We start from the raw sequence: 20,367 nt of genomic DNA on the forward strand, positions 1-20,367 counted from the left end.
ACTTAGTCATACCAAAAATTTGAAAAAAAAACAACAACATTGGGCCACAGGGGGAGCCACAGTTCGGTTCGGTTGCATTTTAGCCATTTTTAAGCATTTTTCTGTTGTTATAGCGCCACCCAGTTGCCAATTAGAGTTAAATTTCTCCAGTCACCTTGAGGCGTCCTGTTCTACATATCTACCAAGTTTAGTAAAAATCAATGTGGCGGTTAGGCCTAGATAAGAAATTAGCTCTCTAGCGCCCCCATTTTGTTTGATGGGGTCAATAATGGAGGGGTCCCCTCAGATTATGTGTGGTCATATGCCTACAAAGTTGCGTGGTGATCGGTGAAACCCTTGAGATGTTATACACCTTTATGTGATGTGCCACACCCTCCACAATATTCATTGCCTTATAGAAGCTCAGTTTTAGTAAGTTTTCCAACTTTTGCCAAGAGGGAACTTTAGATATTGGTCCCTAGATTATGTTCACCAAGTTTCATGCAGATCGGTCAAACTTCCTAGGAAGAGATCGATTTTAAGTGTTTTTCAAAAAATTCAAAATGGCGGAAAATCTGTATAACCGGAAGTTATGGGTTCTTGAGGCAATTTGTTCCTCATGAGGAGAGGCATCTCTGTGCAAAGTTTCATGTCTCTACGACATACGGGGCATGAGATGGGCCCATTCAAAGCTTGCAATCTCAATCGGTTACTATAGCGCCCCCCTTTGGCCAACTGATGTAATATTGCTTCATTCGCATCCTCCCATGACCCTCTACCACTGTGCCAAATCTCACATGGACTGACCAAGTCAGTGAGGAGAAAAACGTGGAACAGACACACAGACAGAGTTTTTGTCATTATATAGTAAGATTACTTTTTCTGTTAAGTAATTGAAAAAGCAAGGTAATTACCTTTTCAAGTGTTTGATTACATTTTTCAAAAACCCTTGCCTAACACTGTTGATGAGTGAGCTTTACAGGTGCTGGTCGTCTAACGGCTAAGCTAAGCTAACCAGCTGCTGACGGTAGCTTTATATTTACTGTACAAACATAAGAGTGGTATTTATCTTCTCATCCAATGGCAAGAAAGCAAATATCCCAAAATGTGCTATTATTCCTTTTAAAGAGTACTTAAAACATTGCTGGACTCATAATGAACAGTTGGGAAAAAAGGATCAGAACTGACGCAGCAGAAGCAGACATCCTGTACATTTTTCTTCCTTGTCAAAGCCTGGCCCCTACATCACCCACAAATCTTAAAAATAGAGGCGGTGGATGAAAAAACAAGCCACGTTCATTTGAGTAATAATAGCTTATTCCTTTTTGGAAGGCAGTGACAAACGACCTACAGTATTTTGTTGTTCAGGTACGGCGGAGGTGTCTATTTCCAGTAAAAACAAAGAGTGTAAACATAATGTCTTCTGGTGATACACGCCAGCCCAGCAGTGTCATTCTTACCACATCCTGTGTAATACAGAGATGACACATTACTGTACGTAAGGTAGACCAGCACCTGGGGGAGTGTGTGCTGAGCTGCGCTGCTGTCACGCCTGTGATTGGGCAGAGTAGAGGAAGCAGGGATGGAGAGACAGAGGAGTGAGGCTGGAAGGCGGAGAAGGGGTGGAGGGAGAAGGGAGGGGGGAGGAAAAATAGATGCAGATGAAAGAAGAGGCAGTGACAGATTCAGGAGAGAGGTGGCGAGGGAGGCGTAGAGAGATGGAAGCAGGGAGAGAAACAGAGGCAGGGAACCCAGCAGGTGTTCCCAGCACGTCTCCGCTGCAGGTACTCAGCCTCAGCCGGGGGAATGACGACACAGCTGCTGCCATGCAGACCGGATGACTGAAAGACCTGGTACCCAATCTGTTACCACGGGGCAGAGCAGGACTTGCCTGAGCCACATCCAACTTTGCCTCTGCGTCTTCCTGTACTAAATAAAAGATACATAAATAAAAGCATCCAAACAAGGCCAGTGGTAACACCCTTAATCAGCGCCACACAGCTGGGAAAAGAGGTTTCAAAATTCATTAGATGGCAAAATGCCATTTATGAGGAGGATAAGGACATTTATTTAATCTGATTGAACAGCATTCCAGGTTAACTGAGTGATGGCAGTCAGGCCTGCTGTTCTCCTCTGTAAACCCTAATCCTGTTTCTGTGTCAGTTGCTGTGTTTTTATTGTGTCTGACACCAGGTGGATTATGTCAGTTAATTCACAATGAATCAAACAAAAGCTAATACTAATCCAGCGCGAGGCTCCGGTGTGATGTCTGACGCTCTGGATTAATTCACAACATTCCCCAACCAGCCTAATCCTTAACGAACCAGACGGGATGGTATCCTAACTGACAGTTTCTGCCTCGTTATGGCAGGGTGATATGCTTCACCTACCCCTTCCCTCGGAAAATCCATTCTGATGAGCGAGACAAAAGGGGAAGCCATTACAGAAAGAATAAACTGGGTAAAAACTTTCCCAACAGCTTTTCTTCGCCAGCCATTAAGCCCGTCTTGAAGCCTTTTGGAGTGTGTTCTGCTCCTCTTAAGGTTTAGGTTTTGACATTTTGAAATCAATAGGAGGCAGAGAGATGTTTTTTTTTTTTTTTTTTTTTACAGTTTTGTGAAGCCTGGGTGAAAACACTTCAATCAGGCCTGCAGAGGACCTGACACAGGAGACGGGGGGATCGATCCATAATGAGTGGAGCCCTACCTGGGGTTCCACTCAAGGCTCGTCTCTTCTCAGCTACCTCAAATCCAGCAAATCCACCGTCCCCACTACATTCGCTGATTACGTCAACCTGCTAAAGTATATTTTGTCCAAAAAGGGGGGAAAAAGCTCCCCGTGGAGATGTTGTTCACTCTGATTTTGCCCTTTGTTAAAAAGGGTTTGGGTTTCAGAACTACAGTGATTTATTTGCAATTTATTGAAAGTGCAGTTAGAGACTGCAGTGACTGAATGGTAACTAAATAACAGGGTGATAACCATTGATCAATACAGATCAGGAGGAGCAGGTTGTGCTCCGGCTATTATGGTGAAAGTGGAAAGAGCTGTGCCAAGTGCTGAAACGCTTTGAAAAGATCTGACACAAAAAAATGATATAGCTGTTTTTTCTTGGTCTAAAGTGACATCTTAAAGGAGCAGTGTGTAGGATTTGGTGGCTTGGAGCAGTGAGGATTCAGATTGCAACCAGCCTAAACGTCTCCTTTGTGCAAAGCGTGAACTCCCGGTTAGGATTCCTTCAGTGTTCATTGTTCAGGAGGTTTGTACCAGGAGCTGAATTATCCGCAGATGTCTCTTACTCTCCAAAGCAAATGGACTAGGTGATTTTAACCGGTAAAAACACTGAATGAAGCAGTTGCATTTAAGGTTTTCTCCTTATCTTGGTCTTCTACTTAAAGTTAGTTAAGCCATTGGATAAAAGACTTGAGGTATCACAAGCTTGAGCGCGAGCAAACAAATGGTTACCATGGAAACTGTAGTATTTTACCACTGTAAAATGTTTCAGTGCAGTAAATGCCTTAACATTTTTACTTAACTGAGGAGATCTTCTCAGGGATTCTGTGCAACACCCTTAAGAAAGTTCTTCAGTTTAGGAAAAATTAAGTCTTTAGGGTCATACATGAGGAGAAAACAGTTTTGTTAAACTGGCTCCCGGTGTTTAGAGAGTTTTTACCAGGAGCCGAATTTTCAGCAGAGGTCTCTTCCTCTCCAAAACAAATGGACCCAGTGATTAAAACTGGTAAAAATACTGAATAAACGTTAGCCCAGCACTAATGCTAATGTGTGCTCACCTTATTTCTGATCTAGACGTTTAAGAGGTTTTTACCAGGAGCCGAGTAATCCACAAAGGTGTCATCTTCTCTAAAAGGACCTTGTGATTTAAACCGGTAAAAACACTGAATTAAGCAGTGTCGTGTTACCAATCAGTGTTTTTCCATTGCTGTTTGGCTCGTTGTAGAGGGGCTGCTAACTACAGTGGCTGATGCAATGACACAAATGGCTCAGAGGTAGAGTGGGTCGCCACCAATCGAAAGATCAGCGGTTCGATCCCCCCTGCAGTCTGCATGTCTAAGTATCTTTGAGCAAGATACTGAACCCCAAATTGCCCCCGATGGCTGTTCCATCGGTGTGTGAGTGTGTTAAAACTGAGTAGCAGGTGGCACTTTGTATGGTAGCCTTGGCCTCCAGTGTATGAATGTGACTCGTAGACTTTGAGTGGTCGGATGACTAGAAAGGCGCTATACAAGTACAGGTCCATCTAGGTCCTGTGGAAACATGGCAGTGCAACATGGCAGACTCCTAACTGCTCATTCTAAAGCCCTGTTTCCACCAAACACTTTCGGTATGGTACCTTTGGAACTGAAAGTAACCCTTCAGATATGGTACCTAGACCCTAGGTCCGCTTAGCCTTTCCACTGCTAACAATACTCTTAAATGTGGGCAGAGCTGTTGTCACTCACTGTATTTCCTCGTTTGTCATCCACAAAAGGCTGCACGCTAACATTTTCAGAACAAAATAAAACGAGTGAGAAAGTGAGAGTCTCTCTCCATGGGATATTTAGAAATAGTGGGTTTGTGCATTTAGTCCTTCTCAGGCAAACTCAGGGGTTTAGTGTTGCTGTAGCCCACGGGAACTACGCTCCATGATGCTTTTTTTTTCTCCAAGTGAGGATTAGCAGGATTGCAGTCCACATAATCCGGTTGAAATTAATACATATTTTAAAACACATTATTAAAAGTGTACCTATTCCAAGAGAAACAATGATGCTTTTTTTTCCGAGTGAGGACTGGGATATATATGCTGCCCCAGCTGAAACACTCGAAGATCCACTCATTACTAAAAATGTATGTAATATAAAAACTAATGGAATGGTCATAGTTGTCACAGAGAAATTTGATGTGTGCTGATGGACTCACGCCATCACCTTATGTGTTTAGTATCATTACAAATTAACGTTCCACCTTCTACAGCTGCTGTGAGAGGCAGCGAAATATCCTTCCATTTTATAGCTACAGTTGAGTAATAAAACTTTCCGTGGTATGAACAGTGGTTACATGATCCTCAAAACCAGCCACAGCTCAGCCCTGAGCAGAGTGACCAATCAACGGACTGCAGTGTTCACACTGTTTAGTACCAGATCTGTGTGCTAGGTACCCCAACAGAAGGGTGACCAAAAATGGGGACGGTACGGAACAGTTCCATTGGTACCATCCACAACTTTTCACAGTGGAAACAGAAAAAGCGCACTGAAATGTATTTTACCGTACTGCTCAGCAGAAACAGGGCTCAAGGGAGATCTTTATTTTCGAGTGAATATACACTAAAGAAAATATATTTACATTCCATTTCTGCCAGGATATTTCGCTAAATCCTACACACTGGATCTTTACGTAATTTATTTCAAATTAGGTTTACAGGCCAGAGCTGACCCCCTATCTTTTCCCTCCTCTCTGCTGCAGCCCCAGCCACTGTTCCAGAAATGTATTGGCCATTTCAAAAGATGCCATTGTATCATCAAGCCAGCCAGTTAATTAGGCATCCAGCCGGCCTTCCTCTATTGAACACACAGTCCCTCTGGGCCCCACAGCTGCTCCTACTATGGAGGTTAAGTGCTAAAACATGTTCCCTCCTACTACATGACTCACAGAGGTATAACGCCAATGGATTTCTAGTTACCTTACAGTGCTCTGCATTTGTCAGAGGGCAACTAAAAGGGAAAGCTGAAAGAGGTGATGATCTGATAACATATTTCATGAACTTTTTTTTTTTTTTTTTTACCAGGGGAAAATGTGGGAGGAATGAAACATCTAACGCCTGTAGATTTAACCAATTTCATTTGCACTGAAAACTGTTTCACAGTAAATCCATGCTGGATAGAAGTATCTCTGCCGCTGACTTCAAACAGCATGACCTGATAACAGCCCTGGTCACCTCAAACTCCCTCTATCTCCAGGAATTCATGTGATGTCATCAACACCGCCTGACTCATTCTCCCTAAAATATGATTCAGGAATGCAGACAGATGTGTGTCAGCAGTTTGGAACGGCTTAGCCTCGGTCACATTAAAATAATCACTGACCCAGCAGTAAAAAGTCATCGAGATACTAACACCAACTCCCAAATACAGCATGAAAAAGCCTTTTTTTTTTTTGGTAAAGAAGTATCTGGGAAAGCTGTCACAGTACGAAGCACTATGAAGCATTAAAACGGTACGTAGCATTTTAGCGCCTAGTAAATCTGCAATGTAATATAGTGATGTGAGGCTTCCTCTCCGGCTGTGTCACTTTGTGTGTGCGAGCGTGCGCGTGTTTGTGTGGTGGATTTGTTATATGGCGAGTCGGTAAAGCGGCCCAATGTGAAAACCATCTTCCCAAAGTCAGAGAAATGTGATGTGGATCGACGCTGATAATAAATAGCCGCGATAACTGGGGGAGGAACCCATCATCCGGTGGTGAGATGGGTCTGTGCGAGGACGAAGCAGCCATAAAAGCCTGAATGAAGAGATGTAAAACAATAAGGCCAGAGAGGATGGGAGGAAAGGAGGGTGGGGGGGGGAGGAGGGAGGGGGTGACGACCCCAGCGAGTGAGCAGAATGTAGAGATGGAGAGACGGACGGAGAGGGATAGAACGAGGAGGAGAAGAGGGGGCGGAGGGAAGAGAGAGGGTGAGTCAGCCATGTCTGCACTCCATCAAAAACTGTGTCAGTCATTCACTACCACCGACCAACCCCACCCCACCTACCCTATGCCCCCCCGCTCCACTCTCTCTTCAACTCGCACATTAATTCCACTTCTTTTAACCGCCAGCCAGGGGTGTCCTCGACTGAATGTCAATCCTCTGTTCAGGGTGACAGGAGAGTGAACGAGGGAGGAGAGGGAGCGAGGGCAGGCATGGAGGGAGAGGGAGAGAGTGGGTGGTGGGGGGGGGTGAAAACTGCTTGGCTTGCTCAGAGGCCTTCTTTATCTGAAGGTCTTACCCAACATGACCCGCTTCTTTCCATTTTAATTACGCTCTTTTTAATATTACTCCCGTCTCTTCGACTGGCATTTAGAGACATTTGATAAGATACGGCGCTGTATCATAGTGTTTGACAGGCGTGAAGACAGTAGACGTCTGAGGCTCAGGCATCCTGACACAGACAGAAAGACAGACAGAGCAGGTGACAAGTGCACAGACTGACAGTGTCGCCAAACAGCCCGAGAACGAAGGTGGGGAACGGAGATGCGGGAGATGATCAAGTTGGCACACATGCGAACCAGCCGCTGCTGTGAATTATGGGAGTGTATTCCCTGTTGCTGCAAATTCAAATTAATCAATGCCAACCTCATTCAAACCCAAATCAGATCTGGACTGAAATTTATGTCCCAGCAGGTTCTCACTGAGGGCAATGATTTTCTTTATTTATCTACTAGCCACACTAACCCGGAGGAATCAGGTCACTGTTGATACATGTAAGTAAGTACAGATCTATGTGTGTGTGTGTGTGTGTGTGTGTGAACGAGCGTGCACACCCTGCCTTCACCTCACACGGGAGGCCTGATAAATAGAACACAAGCGGTGTATATCTGGTCAGCGTGGCATGCGCGAAAAATAATTACACTTAGGCTGACACCCAAGGTCGACAGGCTCCAACAGCTGCCCAATCGTGGCTGGCTATTTTTCCTTCTCCTGTCTGGACTTGGCTGAGTATAAAAAAAACACATCACAGAGTGTTTTTCATGTTGTCATATGATAGCACATGAAGGCCTCATTCAGTATCAAGAAACTGTAAAGCAGTTGCACGCTCCTTGGCAAGGGAGGCTCTCATTTGTTGCTGGAGATAGGACAGGATAGGCTGAGAACGGTAATGAAAGCAGGGAATTCATTTTCTGGACTGCAGGTATGTTTTCAACCATCTGTTGAACTTACAGTTTAAATTTGCTCTGAGAGGTCTTTAAAAAGCTGAAAATATTGCAAAAAGTTTTCAGGCGATGGGGAAGAATTTGCATATTGATCGAGAGAAGATGCTGAAGGCTGTTGGAGGCAGATTTTTCTATCCATGTGTAAGCCTTTGCTCCTGTGGAAAACAGACAAATAAAACAAAATGAGAAGTGCTAGGAGTGTATGAGGTCATGTAAGCATTCTGGTTTAGAGTCCAAGTGGGGACCATGTTGTATGTCACCACCTTTTTTTAAATTACCATAGCGGAAAATAAAAACACCACAAAGTACATGTGGATCCAAAGAAACTAGGGCTGAGTATTATCTGAAAAGTTATGGTACCAATACCACTAGCGCTTGAAGTTATACCAATACCAATAGCATACTTCAATAGATACCCTTAATGTGAATGGGGCAGCGTGTGGTATAGCCATACTTGCAACACTCTGTTGGCATCTCAGAATGGACGTCATACACCTGACACCAAAAGACACCTTTCGTGGTGGTATAACATGCTGCCAGGCGGCGTCAGTATGTAACATGGCCGGGCGTGACCTACTGTCGGTGTTATGGGTCAGACTATGAATGACCCATAACAGTAGCACAACAGTAGTACAACAATCACAGCGAGGGACAGGTCAAAAACCTGTTGATAAGCTGTTGGATGGTGTCATTTTCAAACTCTGCCAGTAACGACGTAATATGATGAGCTGGAAAGTCCTTATAGGACAGATGAGAAGGGTGGTGGGTGGGTCAAACAAACCCAGAGCTTTCTCCTGGGAAGCCGATGTTCGCTTTTCATATGAATGTAGAACCAAACCATGATGCTTTTTTCCAAACCTAACCACATGCTTTTGTTGACGTTCCAGCAGTGGATGCGTCGTCCTGGAAAATCGACAGCAGACACAGAAGGATACCTAGTGGAAGACTGTTTGAGTTATAGCTGCTGCTGTGGGAGTTTGAGCTCCACCTGGCCACACACTTTATTGTACACTATATTAGGGCTAACTGTTAGCAACACACGGCTAATGTTAGCTAACGGTTATAAACGGGTTTAACGTCAGAGTCGAGCAGTTTCTTGTCATATGAGTTTGTTGAGATCATTTAGTGGCTCAATGTTGAATGTTAGCTGCTCTTGCTGTGTTAGCTCATGCTAACCAGGCAGACATTTAACTGACTGTTTGCCTGCAGGAGAGCATTTCAATACCACTTGCAACTAGGTTATTTCAATCGATGCCTTAAGGTGCTCATACCCAGCCCTAGTGGAAATGAAGCTCTAGCGAAAGTTTAGTCAGGAAAACCACACACATGCTGGAATTTATTTTTATTTCATACCATCTGCCATGCGCTCTTTGCGTGCATGCTCATTCACAGTTCCTTGCTATCATTGTCTGGGGCTGTCAACTGAGGTATCAGCTGTTCTGTCAGTTAATCTCATTTAACCAAAAGCACAGCAACACACCTTCACTGTTAGCCTGACATCTGGCTGCTGTCTTTTTAAATATGATTCTCTCTCTGCCTTTCGTATGTTCATGCTGTAGTTGATCGCACCCTCCAGCTCCCCATCACGGCCTAGTCAGATTCATCAGCTTCATCAGTTTTGTCAGCAGAGTCACCAGCTACCAGCCACCACCACCAGTGTCTGGACTCCAAAGGGGGATTTAGCTTGCTGCTGCCCAGGGCAGACGCCCTTCAATTACAAAATCTCCCGGTAGAGTCTAAACACCAAAGTCTTTCTGTCAAATCTTAATCATCACGTCATCTAAAAAAATTAAAACAGCTATCTTTATTTAATTCTGTTGTCTTTGCTGATTGAAATAAATGCCATCTTTTAGTTACAGATGCTCAAATAATTATGTAATCTTGTTCGATCTTTTTGAATGTATTTTCCTAACAGTAACTGATGTGTGCCAATTGAGCTTTTACTCTGAAAATGTCAGAAATTACGCTTTAAACATGTGCAACATTCACAGGGAAAAACACTAAAAAGAAATCCTGATATGTTGCATTGTGTTTCAGTCACTGTTTCAAGGGTAAAGGTACAAGCTGGTATTCATTAGACAGCACTCAATGCCACTCAAGCTTTCACCAGTAGACGCTTTTCACCATCTACATACTTTCACTCATCAAGCCTAACTCTCTGACACAAATGGCTTGCTGCTGACACGTAAGAAAAAAAGAGAGAGACTACCTCCATCTTGGATATTTGTTACAAGGTGGAAGAATCACAAGAGGTGAAAAAAAGTGGTCCCTAAACGCTCGGCTCACTGTGCCGTGGCCCCACACTTCCAGCAGCCCACAGCGAACTCTCCCCTAAGAGTGAGAAATGGGCATGGGGAGATGGGAGGCAGTCCTGGGTGAAATTCAAGGCCAAAGCACTCATGTCTCCTCCATCTACCACCTCCCACCTCAGGCGCAACACATTACCTCTCTCCTGGATATAATCACACCCAGTGAGGAGCCAGGTTTGGCTGCGTTGTGTATGAGCGAGCGAGGGTGCGTTTCTATTTATGTGTGTTGCTAGTGTGTGTTAGCATATCTGCATGTCTGTATGGAGGGGGGTGCATGTGAGCAGTTGGTGTGTGTGGGTGTGCTTTTTCTGTATGCGATTGCCAATGGAAATGCGCTGGGAATTACACCCAGGCCGACGTGTCCCCTCATAAGAGTCCCCTCTCCAGCGTCTTCTCTTTTATTAGCGCATCCCCTTTTTTCATTAACTGAAAAGGTTACTGGTGCATTTGTAATACCCCACATGAATCGCCTGAACCCCTCCTGCCCATGGTTGAGGTAAGGCCCCAAACCTTTCCTACAACCCCCCCAGACACACACACACACACAGACAGACACACACGCCCTCCTTGGTCTCCTTTAGCTGCAGGAGGACATTTCAATGGCATTGTCCTCCCCTCTGCCTCCCAAACACAGGTAGGGAAATATCACCCAGGGAATAAATAACTCGGCCAGGTTAATTATTTGGCAGACGCGTCTGCAGATTAATAACAGAATAAAAATGCAGCGGTGGACGGAGGTGCTCTGAGAGGTGTGGGGGGGAGAGGTTGGCGGAGGAGGAGGAGGAATGATGGGCAATTGAGCGGAGTTATTGGAGAGCAACAGTGCATGTGCAGGCTTCAGATAGATGTAGGAGCTGGGTCTAGCCCCAAGGCTGTGAATATGCTGTCTGGGAGGAAAGAGATTAACTAAGGCAGCTCGGTGACATCATGCCTGCAGAGACAGTTATGAGGAGTATCCATCACGGGCATCGTCTCCGAGAAATGGAAGAAGAGTATAAAAACAGAATTATATCTCGAAATAATGTATAAAAAAAAATAAAATATGCAAGGGAATAGCAGGGAGTGTACATTTGAATGGGAGGCACTTGTTCATCTCGATACTATAATTGTGGGCGCGCACGTCTTCGTCATTCAGAATGTTTTCTTCAGACAGTGTTGGCGGATGCATACAAATCATGATTTCCAGCTGAGTGTGTGATTGTGATGTTACTTCTCTACACCCAAAGTTACACCACAACCTCACTTGGAACTCATATTAAAAAAAGCAAAAAAACAAAGTGAATTATTGCAGAGATAAGACCAGGCATATACAGCAGGGGTGTTGATCAGTTCAATAAAACGAGAAGCAACCCCATGTGGAGTTATTATCATCACAAATGCACAAACAACCCAAATACCCTTAATCTGGTCAAGGGGTAAAGCCTGTATTGACCTAGTGGTGTTGTGTGGGTGGGTGTGTGTGTCTCAGTGACTGACCTAGTCTGCTTGGTGCAATGACAGAATCCCTAAACCCTGTTCACCTGAGGAGGGCAGACTGGGGTAATGTTCCTCTCTTTGAAGAGACAGCGAGGGGGACAGAGGGAGAGCAGAAGAGAGAGAAGTGGATTTTCTATGGATCCCTGTGTTTTTTTTCCCACTGAGCAAATCTCCATTTATATTACACAGCAAGCCTTGTTATTGCCCATCTGTGTTCATGTGACTAGTGAGATTTCTTATTTAGATAAAACACAGACAGTCTTTGTTAATGTTTCCTCAAACCAATAACAACCATGTAGGCACACCAGGACGTCACAAAGCGGGAAAGCCGTTTCTAATCAGTGCAACCAGAAAATGCAGCGCAGAAATACAAAAAATAGGTGTGCAAATTTTAAAACTATGCACATCGGGTTCAGTGCAAAATATCCACACAACAAAAACCCATCCAGACAAGAAACATTATCCCGAAAAACAAACGAGCATTGCTCCGAAGTCTCGTGTCTCTGAAAAATACACTCACCAGTTATAAAGACTTGGCCTGCACCTGCACCACCAGTGTTAATTTCATTGATAAAAGCTATAGCCCTTTTTAGATAGGAATTGTGCAAATTTGCAGGAAAGCCCAATCAGTCTTCTTTCAGCATTGGCAGTATAAAAACAAAATCGGGGAGTGCAGCAAAATGCCACCTGCCTACTTTTGTTTATACAGAATGTGCCTTTTTTTGGGGCAAGGGGGGGGCGTGAGCAAGTTACAAAACGTGTAGCTCAGCGTGTGATGTAAACAGTGACGTGAGAGGGAAGCCGCGGCTGGTCAGTCCTTCGGCAATTCTCTCATAAGTCGGCCCATCCTTCACCGTCCCCGTCATCTGACAGTTAATGGCCTCTTTGTTTGCGAGGGCAAGGAGGGCGCGCAATTCCTTGTCTCCTCAGTTGCTCATCTTTACAGTGTCTGTCAGGTTTGTGTTTCCCTCTTGCTACTAGCTGCTAATTCCTGCTATCAGCTGTTTCCTGTTTATCCACTGCCAGTGGGTCGCACATGCAGCGTCATCAACAGCTCCTCCCACAAGTCATCAACAGCCCCTCCCGTTGCGGAAGGCCACCTCGCTCTGTTTAAACTATAAGGGTTCTGCCAATATGACTACCCTACAAGGCGGAAAATTGGGCACCTCGGATCAACTCGCCAGTCCGGCTCTGTGTGTCTGAATGCTCGCAGGTTGCCGGCAAAACGGCCCAACATTCGCCGAAAATCTGGCAGTGTAAAAGGGGCTTATGACAAAAATATTTTGTCAATGACCATTTTTTCCATGACTAAAACGAGACGATGACGAGCAAAAAAAAAAAAAATCTTGAAAACTAAGATGAAATGTATGTTTCATTTTCATTGACGAGATGAGACTTGTGTCTCAAGATGTTAGTGGTTGATTATCTTACACTGAAAGCTGAAAATGCCTTTAATTATCTTCAGCATGAGCAACAGGCTGGTTAACACCAGTAAATAGTCTGCGCCAGGATGTTTTAGTATCTAGCAAGAACACTTACACTGGAGCAGCGTCAGCCATTGGTGCGAGCTGTGAAATGTAATTCAGCAGTAAATAATCAGCCGCGTGTGTTTGACTGTGGAGCTGCTGAATGGATTGGTGGAGTTTGTTAGTTACAGAGGTGGCTGTTAGCAGTTAGCTCAGCTTGTTAGCCACTGAATGGCAGCAGAGCAAGCAGCCACCAGCCGCCGGACTTCACAGCTGATCCCCGCAGATCTCCACTTAGATCCGGACTGTCCCAGGAAGGTTTATGGGTTGATGCTGTTTGACAGGCAGGGAGGAGGCTTGGGATACGTGAGTGTAGTTTTGCTGCAAGTAAACAGTTTGAACTCAGTGGAGTTTTGTGAGACATGAGTTTAAACCTCCAGACTAACATGGTGAAGATTAAGAAATAAGTCAGGCTTTAATTAGGTTATTTTTCTCCTTCTTAACAGTGAGATCGATAAATCAGAGTTTACAATGAACCTGGGTACAAATCATAGTTGTCTCAGATTAGTTAACTGTATAAAGCATAAACAGAGATGTTGAGCATTTCAAATGATGATCAGTAAGTGTGTGCTCGTAAATCACCCCTTGAACCTATCAAAAACTGCTGGAGAAATGATGGTTTGTAAGTGTGTAGAAATGATTTGTATTTGTAGATTTTTTTTAAAATTTTTATACAAACGGTCAACTTGATTCTAATTTCTGAATTACCCTAACTGAATTAGTTTAAAGATAAAAAAAACATATAGAAAACATACTGACTTCAAGTAATGACTGAAATGTCATGAATTTTTGTTGACTAAAACTATGAAGAATAAAAATGACTAAAATGTGACCAAAACTAATAAGCATTTTCATCTTAAGACTAAGACTAAATCTAAAATAGCTGTCAAAATTAACACTGCACACCACTCAGTAACTTATCAACTACGCCAGGGATCTTCAAAGTTTCTCATGCCAAGAACTCCATAGCTGAAAGAGAGACGAAGCAGGGACTTACATACATCATACAAACTTAAGTAGCACATTAAATTTGGCCTACAGTAACACATGCAGCCTATTAAAGTAATAATTTCTGGCAGATTCATATAGTTATTCATCATGTTTGTTTCTGAAGTGGACGGTATTTCAGTCTCTTGCTTGAAAAGTTATATAACAATCCATTTAGGCTCACAAAAACGTCTGTACACTTGAATAGCTATTATATAGCTAACTAGCCAACATGTTTTAATAGTACGTAAATGTTAGGCAACTAGTTAGTCTCGCTGTCAAACAGGTGGCATAGTGATTAAACATTAGCTAGCTAACATGACTGCACAGAATTCATGGGTAACAGTGTGCCTGTCACTGATGCTGTGTAGTGTTTTTACAAATAGGCTGATTTTTCCATACTAATAATATGTTGCATTTATGTTAATGTGAATTTTAGGCACATTTTAATAACAAAAAAGACAAAACTTAAATGAAATGATTAATAAATACTTCAGCGTCCACCCTGCAGTAACTCTGAGGACCCATAGGGGTCATGGACCCCCTGTTGAAGACCCAGCAACTCCACCATTTGGCTGCTCCAAACATCAGACCTCCAATCTGACAAACAATCCATCCCTGTCCATGAAGAAATGTGAGTAGCCTGTTCTTCTTTAGAGATTAACCCCTCATTACCATCGTAATATCATTGCTGAATGGAATGCTACATAACGCCAACCAGGGAAGGATTGTTTGATCGAGGCCTGACAGATGGGCACCTGGTGCTCCAAATACATTACTCTGCATAATAATTAGCCACGTTCTTCTGTTTGTTTGAGACCATGACCAACATGTGACGTCAGCAGCTTCATCATATCCCAGCTGAAGCAGGAACCGAACTGATAAGACATTCCCCATTTCTAGGGTCTAGTTAAGGCTTTAATTGGTCAACATATATTCCTGGAAATTCGCTGAATCAATGTTGGTCTGAATTTTTTTAATGTATTATTTATTTACATTTGATTGAGGAGTATAATCTATGTGTTTGCCGAACAGATAGCAGGGACAGCTCATTTAAACTCAACTGACTGCTGTGCTACTACGGCTATTGATTAGTAGCTGGATATCAGGTCTTACATTTTGCAAGCCAAACTCTGTTTTTCCAAGAGGCGAAGAGATAGAAGGGGAAGCAATAAAGATAAAAAGACAGATTGAGTGTGAGAAAGAGAGGCACCGAGAGAAATCATAGACCCCACAGAGGCCACAGACCCTGGTCATTTTCATGCAGCAGGCCCTTTTGCCTCTCCCTTCCCCCATCCATCCATCTATCTGCCCTCCACCCACTCATCTCCCCTCTCACCCCTCTCGCCCTGCAGGGCAGGCCCTGCCTTCCATCTGCTGTCTGTCCCAGCTAGGAGCAGCCCCGTTTCCCCCTCCACTCACATTTACAATTCAATTAAAAGCAACAAGCCCCTTCTTCCTCCTCCCTCTCCTCTTCCTCCCCCTCCTCCTCCTCCTCCTCTTCCTCCTCCTCCTCCTCTTTTTTTAGCCGTGCCTGGATGAGCACAGCAGAAAGGCCTGCACCCCATGTCGGGATCCAGTCATGACACACACTTACCAAGCCCACAGATGATGCAAACACACACTGACATATAAATACACAGAGTGCGTGTGCAAAAGAGCGAAGGGAGAGGGACACAAGGAGATGAACACACTCACGCACACAATGACTTTTTTTTTTTTATCCTCATTTTGACGTAGTGAATGGAAAACAGGGTTGGTGGGACTAAGCCCAGGAACAATACAACTGAAGAAAGTGGGTCACACTTTGCATTAGAATAACGTATGTAACGATGATGTAACAACCCAACAACTGAAAAAAAACAGGTTTATGCTATAAATTAGTCTGATGACAAGACTTTTAAACACTGCTCCGATACAGAATATTTAAAAGTCTCACCCTGCTCACCTACTAGTGTTAATGGCTCTGCTCCAGAAAGTTTCAACAGCGGAATAATGACACGTCAAAACAGTTTATAAGCTCTTTACAATTAACACGGCGTCTCCCTAAACTGTTTTTTTTAATCATCTGTTATGATATAATCTACAAGTAAAAAGGCATTCTGAAAGCTTGAGAGTCTAAATCAAACCCCTCATAAATTTCTCTCTCTCTCGCTCTCTCTCTCTCTCTCTCCTTCTCTCGCTGCTGTAATGTGAAAGCAATATCCACAGGCATCCCTTCTCTTGGAAAAAAAAAGAGGGGAAAAAATGAGAGTCTTTAATATTTAATTACGGTAGTGCCAACATGCAACTTTTATCACTTTCTTGTGTCATTTGCATCTCGGGCGAGCCCAGAAGATATACACAAAGAGCAAGCGAGGGAGACAGTGAGAAAGGAGGAGAGAGAGACTATGGAGTCTGAGGAAAGGCTGAGGAATAGAAGAGGAAAGGGAGGCAAACACACTGTCATAGGGGAACCCACATGACAGATCGAGTGAGCTCAGGAGAGATAAAGGTGCAAGATAGGGAAGGAAAAACAAAAAGATACGGCAAAATAGAGATTAGAAGCAGAGGGGAAATACAAAATAAGACAGATATTAAAGCAGTCCTTCTACTCAATGGGGTCAATTATTTTTTACAGCTAAGCTGGATTGCAAGTGTCTCCGACATCATCGTCTATATGTCCCCGTGTCCCCAATGCATACACCCCCCTACCCCCATCAACCGTCACCCCCTACGCCATCTGAGGCCTACCTCCCTGCCTGTCTCAGGCGCTGTGGCAGACTGCGGTAATGACTGATAATGTGTGTAATTACCAGCCCAACAGCCACGCGGAGCTGATGAAGAACCAGACCAGCCACTCCACTCCTCATCTAGGGCCCCTTGTTCCCCCTCATTCACTCTGAATGGCGGTGGGCTCTAAATGAGGCCTTATTGGATGCTGCTGCTGCACTTACAGGGCTGACAGTCATTAAGACGGCCATCTAAATGAAAGGAAGGGGGGAAAACTGTCATTACCATAAGAATGCATGTCAAAGCAATTTTGATGTGGTTTTAATTTCAATGCAGGAGGGTACTCAGAGTATTCAGTCTACATTATGGTACGGAAAGACAGTCAGCATTCTCCACTAATTTAACAGATCATATACCTAGGCAGAGCTCTCAAACAACTCACCGCCTCCAAACTGGAAGCAAAATAACTGACTAATGACAGTTATTACCGTGTTCGTCTTCTTTCTCTAAATGTCTCTCTGAACTGGATTTTCCAGAGGCAGAGTATATAAACTGCTGTAAATATTTAATACCCTGTGCACAGAACCCGGACTGAAGTCCAGGACCTCCACCTGTGTAAACTCATAAAGCTCATTCTAAAACCTCGGGGCTGTGGAATGGTGTTTCTGCTCTTTTCCCTGGTTGTGGGAAGTCATGGGAGAGTCTCGGGCCATGTGGGGACGTCGGCTGACATCCAGGCCTCTGCACTTGGTAGCAAGAGCAGATGTGAGATTTACAGCGAGCAGAACGTCCGTGTTTTCCCATCCTGCCATTGCTGGGTTTGCCTCGGGGCCGAGCGATTGGAGTTGAATGAAATACGTTCAGCTGAGGATAGGGGGGAAGCGGTGCAGTCGTGGACAGGAAAGAGAGAGCGGCTCTCGGTGAGTTTGCAAAACCACTCTGCACAGGGGGTTTGTCTTAAACTGCGGTGCGCTGCCCAGTGTTCCATATACGCCTCTCCACACTCTCTGCTGGCTCTCAGGAAGAAATACTTAACTGTGTTTCCAGTCTTCTCTACAGCTGATATCCCACAGCCGGTCTGTCATTCTGCCGGAGTGTATAATCTTCTGGTGTTCCTTCATTGCAAAAGATTACATGAGACTCTTAAGGGAATACATTTAAACTATTTATTAGAGGGTAGATGTAATACCACAGTCCGAAAGACAGCAGCTAACTGGTCAGTAAGGTTCTCAAGCATAACACAGAACAAAATACACTGACTATTGGTGACTCATGCACTTAAATGACTCCATATTGTGCTCAGAGTGGATCTGTAGACTGTATATCTCAGATTATACATTCTGCAAGCTCTGAATTCTAAGAGTAAAGAAAAAGAGCGCTGAGAGGGTGGTTGGTGATCCTAAATCAGGACTCCTACTGTGTGAACCTTGATTAGAGCCTTGACTGTTTTGTTACCCCATAAATTATTCGACCCCGCTCACTCCTAAGACTTTTAAGTCACATAGCTTGAGACATTCTGTGGAGCAGGCATGGCTCGCTCTCAGAGATTTTGTAGTGTGATGGAAAGGCTAGTCTATCCATGCTGGCACGACATGGTACAGTGCAGTGCGGAAGTGTGAAAGGGCCTTATGTTGAGACTTCATCGGTGATGAATGTGAGCACCAAGTAACCCACGAGGGGCTGTTAGTCTGGAGCGAGACCGCCATCACAGCACCCTGACCTCCCATCCAGCGTCGGCATTGCTCGCATGCAGCAAGGAGCAGCAATCAGGCCAAAGTGCTTTCAGAGTCGGACGATGAAAATTCGGTAAATGCGCGCATGGAGGGAAGGGAACACACTCAGAAACACATGGAGGTTCAAACATCTTAACACCACTTTAAGGTGTTGGGACCTGCTGCTTTCTGTTTACCTCTGTGCCTTGATTAAACTTTGATGGTGCAATTCTCCTGCAGTTAAATGCACTCTGAGGAAACAAGGTTCTAAATAAGTTCTTTTCAGGTTATACTAAAAGCCTTTTGTATTCGAGGAACCTCTTTGTTGGAAAAGTTTCAAGGTCTGTCTGTTGGACAAATGAACTCTATGTGAATAATGTTTGCACACACTTTTTGCTGACAGATCAAATTGTACTCTACCCAATAAACCAAAACAAACCAAAACAAACAAACAAACAAAAACCCACAATGATTTTCTACTTCACCATGTTTGTGAGGGCAGGATTATTTTCTATCATAAGGAAGCAGAACACTATATTTAGTCTGTTTCTAGACATCCAAACCACCAAACACACTTTCAGTTTGTTCAAAGATTTGGTCTGGTTGTGATCACTGATGGTTTTCCCTCAGCTGCAAAAACAATCGACCAGTGAGAGCTTTAGACGGGACTGAGAATGGAAACATTATCTGCTTATACAGCTAGCTTCTTAACTACATCCATGAAAAATAGCAAGAGAAAAAGCCCTTAGTCCAGTGACTGCACAGCAGGGTTGTACAGCATCACAGTCTTACAGTATGCCAGGGTATCTAGAAATCCTGATGGTATGATTTCCAACATTGTCAAAAATACAGATGATCCTCTTTCTATTAAACTTATACGGAGATGCTGTATTGAGGCGATGTAATGTAGTGCATAGCATGTGCCACCAGAGGTCAGTCTTTAGTGATGGAGCAGGCAGCTGAGCTGAGAAAGATGGCGACCACGAGGGGTGGGGATAACGTTACAGGACTAGTAAAAAGCTGGCCAACAACAGCAGAGACCCAGCAGGGAAAAACAGCATCAGAGCCGACATATATTTTCATTTTTAAGGGTTTATTTTGACCAAACCAGAGTTGGTGATTGATGGAACAGTGAAAAGACGAACCAAGATGGTTTTAGTGAGGTTCTTTTTGTTACCAAGGCAATTAAGCTAGTCTTGGTGAAGGAAACAAACTTGAATTCACTGTGCCATTGTGTTTTAACATTTAATGTTGGAATATTTCCTTTCCTGACATTGTGTGAGTTTACTAGACTAAAAAATACCTTGGTATACAGTATACCCCTGTAAAATGTCAGGAGGGTATGAAGCTATGAAAAATAATACCCAAGCATAAAGCACAGCATGCCAAGCGCCTTTGCAGTGAAGCCTCTGGATTTACCTTAGATCTTATGAACATTCCTGGATGTAGGCTTAAGCAGGATTTATACCTCTGCGTTGAATCAACGCTGTACCTATGGTGCAGCCTGACGTGCACCTCCCCAGAAATGTAACTACATGTCACGGCAACGTAGGCCTCCTCTCTATTTTTGTAAGCTGAATTTCCCTCAGTGGAAACAAAGCTTTTATTTACTTTAATTTCACAGATAAACAATAAATTGTGAAGACAATAAAGCCTCCACAAAAATAGGATTAGTATTGTGTGTGATTTATCCTGGCTTCATATTAGTAGAGGAAATCTTGTAATCTAGTTGCAAGGCTAATATATACAATGTAAAATGCCATAGGC

This window comes from Epinephelus lanceolatus, chromosome 15 (assembly GCF_041903045.1).
Source record: "Epinephelus lanceolatus isolate andai-2023 chromosome 15, ASM4190304v1, whole genome shotgun sequence".
NCBI classification, from domain to species: Eukaryota; Metazoa; Chordata; class Actinopteri; order Perciformes; family Serranidae; genus Epinephelus; species Epinephelus lanceolatus.